A 9,318-nucleotide genomic window follows, 5' to 3' on the forward strand; every position below is an offset into this window, starting at 1 on the left:
TGCAATGATTTTAACCCAAAATACACCACCTAGAAACCTGGACCCAAAGAATTGATTTAAAGTAGGATGTACTTCGAGAGATATTTGGCTGTTACTTTTAGCAGGCCATGCGGCCGTGTTGACTCCCCTCATTTGTTCACCCCTCTTAAGTTTTTCAACATCAAGTATAAAACAAAGCTAGTTATGTTTCAATACCAGATAGTTTATTATGCACACACCTAATGCTAAAACATATCCCGACACAAAGCTTGGAATTTGTAAGGGGATTAGTAGATCACATCAACATCAGTACTTGAATGGTACATTATTTTATCGAATCCAGTAAAATGGAAGACAAAGGTGACTCCCGTAGGATTTGAACTAAGAACATACAGAACCAGACCAAATGCGCCAAGGGATTTTGTCCGACGCTCTAATGATTCTGCCAAACGATTACTTGGAAATAATTCAAATAATACTAGTCATGACGTTTATGACCTCTGCCTTTTCCTTTTTTTTCTTCTTTTTTTTTTTCTTAATACTTTTGTCTTGAGAAAAGGACTGTGTCCGTGGGCCTTGGTAGACAACTGAACCAGTGACATTGGTATCATAAACGTTCAATGACCCTTGCTCGACATGCTAGAAAGAGCAACATAATCTTCCTTATCTGACATTCTTAAAATAAAGCACATCTTAGTTAATGTAATTCAAATTAGATATTTCATACACACGAATGATTTTCACATGTTATCGTAGACCCACCCCCTCTTGAATGCTCATATCTACATGTATGATAGTTAATGAGAGTTATACGTAAGAGTTCACGTTGTAGAGGTGGTCTACCGTATAGTTATAATACGGGATGAAAAACAATCCATTTTCAAGTTCTACAACAATGAACCGTTTTAGATTAAAATCTTGAAGAGTTTAGTTCAGTGGTTCTAAGCCATTTTTTTTTCTTTTTGCCTAATTAACATACAGAACCAGACCAAATGCGGAAAGGGATTATCTAATAACTTCGCAAACGTCGTCATTCACCATCTAATTTGATACCGTCACCTGACCCTTGTGTACCTTCAACGGAGGTGATTCTACTGCAAGAACTTGAAGCAAGCTTCTGGGATGAGAAATACAAGATCTCCCTCCTTTTCTCCTATTCTAGAAGGTCCTGTCAAAAACGTCATTGGTGTTGCCCTTCCTAAACTATAAAAGTAAACACTGTCTAATTAGTTTGGGTACACTATTATCGATCCTTTTCTGATCTCCTCCCTAACAGCTTTTTATTAGAATATATCTGTGATTTAATTTTCACTTCTACATTGTCTTTCAATATAGCACGAGTGATAAGCATCACAACTTCAATCCAAGTTTCAGATCGAGTTAAATCATGGGGCGAATTGTGATCCTGCTCATAACGTTTACGGTATGGCTACCGCTATAATCTATGGGGTTACTGGTATAGATTGGTTACTGTAGAGAGTGAAACATGAAAATAAGCCATCACTGCATATCGGAGTGTGCAATATGGTCTTCAGCAAGCATAATTGGGGAAATGGATCAATAAGCTGCACCTCGTCCTTTGGCTGACTATCGATCGGGACTGGGTTAAGGCTGCTCAACAAAAAGAACAACGTGTCACTCAAATGGGTCTGTGTAAGTCCCAACCAGGTCGAGAGTGACATGGTGGTGGAACAAGGAGATAGACAGCGCCATAAACGCATAGTGACAGGCCTAGAAAGACTGGAAAACTGGTGGAAGTAGAGAATTATATCGAGTAGCCAGAAGGGAAGCTAGACGACAGATTTACGTAGCAAAAAGAACAGCAAAAGATAAAAAGTTTGCCAATGTTCTACAGCATGAAGATCAGAGGCGTGACGTGTTCAGGATTGCAAAACAGTGTATGAGAGAGATTAGATTTGTTGTGGGTGAGAAATGTGTGCGAATGAATAATGGTATGCTTGCACTTAGAGACTCAGAGAAGAAAAATGCATGTAAGTGCTGCTATGAATGGTTACTAAATGTGGAAAATGCACGGAAGGAAAGACTTTCAAATATAGAACCAACTGAGGGGCCAGCCATAAGTTGACAGCAGTATGATAAATAATGCCATTAGGGATATGAAGACAGGGAAAGCTCCCGAACCATCAGGAATTACCGCTGAGATGTTTAAAATATCTGATGGAGTAGAATACGGCCTAGTCACTTGCATAGCTAATCAGGTTATCCAGGAAGGCGTCATCTCCAATGTCTTGTGTAGTAGTATTATAGTTATCTGCTACAAGGGTAAACATAATGCCTCAGATAAAACAACTACAGAGGTATACAAGTGTTGGATCAGATCATGAAATTTAGAGAGACTTATAACTCAATTGATTAGGAATAGAATTAAACTAGATGAGATGTAATTTAGTTTTGTATCTGGGAAGGTACTATAGATGACATCGTTTGTTAAGGTTATATCTACATACATTCTAGAGAAATTATAGCCAGCACTGATTTCTGCAACGACGTTTCGTATCAGAGACAAAGATCAAAGATGGAAGTGGCTATAGCATATCTGAAGAGATAATCCTAACAAGTAATGTAAAGTGCACTGCAAACGCAGAACACAGTATTGACTTATAAAAACGTTTAATATGCTTTATAGTACATTATGGTTGCTTAATGAAATACCGCGTACCTACAAGTCATAAGCACAGATATCATCTTCTTTGTGAGACGGGTGCAAGAGAAATATCTGGTCAAAAGTAAACCATTGTACTTGGCTTTCATCGACCTGGAGAAAACTTTTGACAGAATCCCTAGTCCTGATATCTGGTAAGAGCAGCTTGTTAGAGCTGTACAAGCCATGAATAGCCGTGTTATTAGTAGAGTGAAAGTCGGCTATGAATAAAATTATGAAAAAGCAAGGGTTTAACAGGGTTCAATTTTCAGTCCACTCTTGTTCATCATAGTCCTCCAGGCTTTAACAGAGGAATTTAAAACTGGCTCTCGAGGAAACTACTATATGCTGATGACCTCGTTCTTATTGCAGAATTAGTAACAGAATTGGAGAAGAAATTTTAGGTACAGAAGCAAAACAGGGAATCAAAGGGTCTAGATAAAATTCTCTTTTCGTCAGGTAAATAGCCCTGCTCAATATGTAGGAAAGGTGTTGGTAGAAATTCCATTCGTTACATCCAGTGCAAGTTATGGACAGATAAGAGGTGCAGTGGAATCACAGGTAGGTTAACAGAGAAAGTTGTCATTGTATGTGACAGATGTGCAGGAACAATAAACTCTAAGAACACACAGGAATTAAAACTCTCTCAAATGCTCAGGAAGCTCCCTTGAGGTGGTAGATAATTTCGGTTACTTAGGTGACCAAGTTAGCAAATTAGTGGTGGGGGATTTTCTGAAAGTGCTGATGCTAGAATAAGAATAGGATGGAGGAGGTTCGGGGAGCTATTACCACCGTTGGCAACAAAAGGGCTCTCTCTGGGCGTGAAAGGCAGATAGTATGATGCTTGTATATGAACGGCTATACTTCATGTTAGTGAGATATGGACTCTGAATGTAGAAGACATGTGTAGACTAGAGAGAACTGAAGCTAGTATATTACGATGGATAACAAGCATCAGGGGCCCTGAATGCAACGGACATGCGAAAGCTATAGAGAAACGGGACTAGTAAGCTCCGCTGGATGTCTAATGTAAATGTACACCTGCGACAGAGTGTCAGTGTATAGAAGGAGAAGTTAGGCATAAGAAGAATTAGATGCTGTGTGCAAAACAGAAGACTACGCTGGTTTGGTCATGTGATGTGGATGGATGCTGACAGCTCCATAAAGAAGTGCCATTCACTCAGAGTGGATGCAACTCGGGGAAGAAGAGGACCAAGAAGACCATGGGACGAAGTATTGCAAGACGACCTCAGAACGCTGAACTTTTCGGACGAGATGACAGAGGACTGAAATACCTGGCACCTTGCTGTACTTAAGAAGACCCGTCCTCCAGAGCAGAAGTGTCAAGACCGCAACTCCTGATGAAAAGAAGTGGCCTGCAAGGGCCATATACCAGTGTCACATCAAAAGCATTCGTGCAGGCCACACGGTAAGAGTACCTAGCGCACAGTGTAAAGTGGTTGGCGTTAGAAAGGACATCCAGCAGTAAAAACCAAGCCAAATCAGACTGGAACTTGGTACAGCTTCCCCCACCGTTCAACACACCCCAGCATGGAAAACGGGCATTAAAGGATGGTGATAATGATATATATATAGATGAGTCTAAAGTAGCACCCAGTTTCTGGGAAGTTATACATAACCATAAAACAGGAATTGGGCGCTACTTTCGACTCATCCTGTATATGTGTGTGTGTGTGTGTGTTTTACTGTCTCCTTGCATTTACATCGGATAATAGTTGTAAGCGAGTGTCACTGTCATACAAGAGGTGTTGTTTGTTTCTTTCACGTAGTCATGTCTGGGCTACCTTACTTGGAAACAGGTGAGAGATGGCAATGGGAAGGGCATCCGGCTGTACAAAATCTGTCTGACCCATGTGAACATGGAGAAGTGGATATTTCATATATATTACGAAAACAATATTTTCAACCGAGATATTACAACTATATCCGATTGTTCAAGCGCTTCATTTCTGTTGACATTTATCAATAGTTTTTCCAGTCACAGGTTATGTTACTTGAACAGATCTGTAAGGGACGTCGGGGGCACCAATTGTAAGGGACGACCGTGCGAACTCATAAAAGGAGCAATGGTGACGAATGGAAAAACAGGACTCCCTTTTATTTAAACGTGTCACACGGTCGAACACAAAATATATATCGATGGATGATATACATGATATGTTATGCGACGATAACATAGATGACCAGTAATGAAAGACCACAACCGTATAAGATGAATAACAGAGATATTTATTGTAGCGTTAAAGATGTATGTCTGTGTGAGAGTGTGAATGCGACATATAAGAACATAATCAAAGACAGGCCGTCATACAAAGAAAAGTGTGTATGTGAGTGATACATGTGTGTGAGTTATTACAGCAGATAGAAAGAGTCAGTAAATGACACGTGAGCAATTATACCAGTTCGTTAGTACACTATAGGAAAAGTTCTGTATGTGAAAGTGAGGAGAGGCTGAGTGTGGCAGTGCTGATCACTAGTTGTGATGTCGTGGCATCAATGCCGGGCCGTGATTCTTGTTATACAGATGTTCGTCGCTGGCTGAGAATTTCTTGTCTGTTTAAGAACTCTTGTCTGTTTATTTACCGTGGTGAAGCTGAGTCACCTAACAGAATCGAAGAGAGAGATGTGCCGCGGAGGTTTGGTTTGGTGTACATAGTAAATCGTGTTGACGCTGGTAGCGTAGAGGCTGCTTGGTAGGTGCTGGTTAGTAGTCGTAGACTCTTGTTGCTGATATGGCGACGGCGGAGGTCATCGTGGCTGGACGAAGCTGCTGAAGTGGTCGCTGGAACTGCTGCTGCTGTCGTGTGGTACACGGAACAGTTCTCAAAGAGAAACTGGACCGAGACAAATTTGGCCGCCGAGTTAAAGCTATTTATAACAAACTATTGGCTCACCAGATGGTAGAAATATACTCTATCACGTGACCTTATTAGGGGCCGTGATTGGTCAGTTTGCGTTCTGGCGGGAACGGTTCGAAGAAGTTGCCGATTCGAATCATGATCAGTCACGTGATGGACAAGGAATGGGTTCTCTACTACGCTCGCATTTATTTATATTTAAATGAGAAGATTGTATGTAATGGCGATAGTAGTTTGTATCTAATGGCGGGAGGTAGTTTCACTACAGATCAACCGTAACTTAACCTATTACACTCCCATTGTTTTGATGCACAATTTTCTATCATTAATAGAACTCGCCATTTTTGACGACATTGTTATACCAGTATTATATGTTATTACTAACAGTAGTCAATCATCTGAGCTTCACACTTCAATACAAATGTCCTTTTCTTTTCTTTTTTTACTTGTTTCAGTCATTTGACTGTGGCCATGCTGGAGCACCACCTTTAGTCGATCGAATCGACCCCAGGACTTATTCTTTGTAAGCCTAGTACTTATTCCATCGGACTCTTTTGCCGAACCGTTAAGTTACGGAGACATAAACACACCAGTATCGGTTGTCAAGCGATGTTGGGGAGGGGGGGAAACACAGACACAAACATATACACATACATACATATATACGAGTTTCTGTCTACCAAATCAACTCACAAGGCTTTGGTCGGCTCGAGACTATAGTAGAAGACACTTGCCTAAGGTGCCACGCAGTGGGACTGAACCCAGAACCATGTGGTTGGTAAGCAAGCTACTTACCACTCAGCCACTCCTACGAAAAATTTTAAACACGCGTACACTTTAAAGAAAACTATTTTATCGATTCCACAAGAATTTAGAACGTGAAGAAATGTAACTAAAGAAATTCATTATTTCTAACATAATACGATCTTAACAAAATTAAATAGGAGAGAACTGTGAAACATCTTATAAAAGTTATTTCCCTTATGCCATCTCTGAGTGAGGGTGGAAAATGTTTTCGACGTTTGTTTTTTTGCATATGAAGGTCAATGTTTGTTTACACAGTGTTACGGAAAAAAATCGCTCAAGTATAGCCATATATGGCAACAATGAGAAGATTTATAATTTGTCAAATGTTGCGCATGTGTGTGTTATTTTTTAAATATTAAAACTGAAACTCAAGTCGCGAGATAAAATCTCCGCTTCAGTTTAAATTGAAAAAAAAAAAAAAAATCTTCTATATGTACTGAACACTCCTTTCTAATGCGTCCGACATTAAGTAACGAACTTATACACACACATTAGTTTGACTTATCACATTCATTAAAGTTTCGTGGGCATAGGACGCGTTCACCTAATGATTAGGTCCTAATCTGAAATTCGAAGATACTGTCAAATAGTTTTAAATACATGTAACTTCAACAAAATGTGTTGAGTCCTACTTTCTTTCGTGCGTGCGTGTGTTTGTGCGAGCGAGCGCACGAGCATGGCCATATACTACCAAAATGCAATGACTGGCTATAGTGTGGAGTTTGATAAAATAGACTTGCTGTTGGATTAAAGAAATATATGGCAGTAACTGTTTTTAAACTGAAGTAACAGCAAATAGTGAAAGAAATAAAAATCTTTTATCATTGAACAGGTTGTTGTTTATTTGGATTGTACTGAATTTCAAAAAAGAGGACTACCTTATTGCCAGTGATTGATAAAATTGTTAGTTTTGAACTGCTAAATCTAAATAATCCACAATCATCAAATCCTAACAGTTTAATCAAGGAAGATAAGGGACATGATCTCTGTGGAACAGATAACTCAAATTTCACTTGTATGGTAGATGGTCAATGTAGCAATAATATCCAAGACAAGACACCAATATTAATTGAAAATTCTTCTTACCTGCAATCCAGAGGGAGGGGTAGGGGGGCTTTTACTGCTTTCATATGCAATGGAGACAGAAGTTATTGACTATCATTGTACTGTTTCCATGTAATGTGTGGTTATTACAAGGGTAGAAAGTGCAACAATTAAGCAAGAAAAATAGTAAAATGCCATCATATATATGCACACAGACATATATCTTCAAATTCTTCACATTCACTGCCAAGAGAAGATGTACAATTGAGATGCTGGCAATGAAAAATGAAGCTAATAAACTATTCAATTATGAAAATTGCATTTGATGTTTCAGTTTTTAATTTAAGACAGCTTGCTATGGAATGCTTGCTAACACATTTATCCTACCAAAAAATTATTGTTTAATCCAAATATAAGGCAATGAGCTGGCAGAATCATTAGCATGCCAGACAAAATGCTTCATAGCATTTCTTCTGGCTTTATGTCGTGAGTTCAAATCCCACTGAGGTTGACTGTCTTTCATCCTTTTGTGGGGGTCAATGAAATAAGTACCAGTTGCATAGTGGGTTGCAAAATTTCAGGTTTCATCCAAATCAGGTACAAGGGAAACTTGAATGTAATCAATCAATAAAATTTATAGCTTATTTTATGAAAAGTGAAGGGAATATCCAGGCAAGAGAAATTCCTTATGGTAATCTTCCATGATACTACTCAACTACAGTTATCACTGACAAGTGAGTATGACTTCATAGCATATACCATGCTTTCACTAATTGTTTTAGGTGTCTGTATAGTCATGAGCAGACAAAGACATCCTTTCAGTCCTCTCACTATTGATCCAACAGAAGAGCCAGGATATGCCAGCTGGAAAGAGAGGGATGTCAAACATCTGGTTGGTACTCATTTCATCTCTCTCTCTTTCTCTGTCTATCTATATATATATATCATCATCATCATCATCGTTTAACGTCCGCTTTCCATGCTGGCATGGGTTGGATGGTGTGACTGGGAACTGGTGAGCCAGATGGCTGCACCAGGCTCCAATCTGATCTGGCAGTTTCTACTGCTGGATGCCCTTCCTAACGCCAACCACTCCAAGAGTGTAGTGGGTGCTTTTACGTACCACCAGCACGAGGGCCAGTCAGGCAGTACTGGCAACGGTCACGCTCAAATGGTGTTATTACGTGTCACCTGCACAGGAGCCAGTCCAGCGGCACTGGCAACGCCCTTGCTTGAATGTTGTTGTCCATGTACCACCGGCACAAGTGCCAGTAAGGCGACACTGGTAATGATCATGCTCGAATGGTGCTTTTTATGTGCCACCGGAACTGGGGCCAGTCAATGGCCCTGGCAACAATCACACTCAGATGGTGCTCTTAGCACTCCACTAGCTCGGATGCTAGTCATGCAGTGCTGTCATCGAATTTGATTTCAATTTCACTTGCCTCAACAAGTCTTCACAAGCAGAGTTTAGTGTCCAAGAAAGGTACACCTAAGTGGGCTGGTTACATCACTGGCATAGGCCACAAGTTATAGTCTCACTTGGCTTGCTGGGTCTTCTCAAGCACAGCATATTTCCAAAGGTCTCGGTCACTAGTCATTGCCTCGGTGAGGCCTAATGTTCAAAGGTCGTGCTTCACCACCTCATCCCAGGTCTTTCTGGGTCTACCTCTTCCACAGTTTCCCTCAACCGTTAAGGTGTGACACTTTTTCACATAGCTATCCACATCTATTCGTACCACATGACCATACCAGTGCAGTAGTCTCTCTTGCACACCACATCTGATGCTTCTTAGATCCAACTTTTCTCTCAAGGCACTTACACTCTGTCTAGTATGCACACTAACATTACACATCCAGCGGAGCATACTGGCTTCGTTACTTGCAAGCTTACGCATGTCCTCAGCAGTCACGGCCCATGTTTCACATCCATGTAGCATGGCTGTT

This window comes from Octopus bimaculoides, chromosome 4 (genome assembly GCF_046866305.1).
Source record: "Octopus bimaculoides isolate indiv1 chromosome 4, ASM4686630v1, whole genome shotgun sequence".
NCBI classification, from domain to species: Eukaryota; Metazoa; Mollusca; class Cephalopoda; order Octopoda; family Octopodidae; genus Octopus; species Octopus bimaculoides.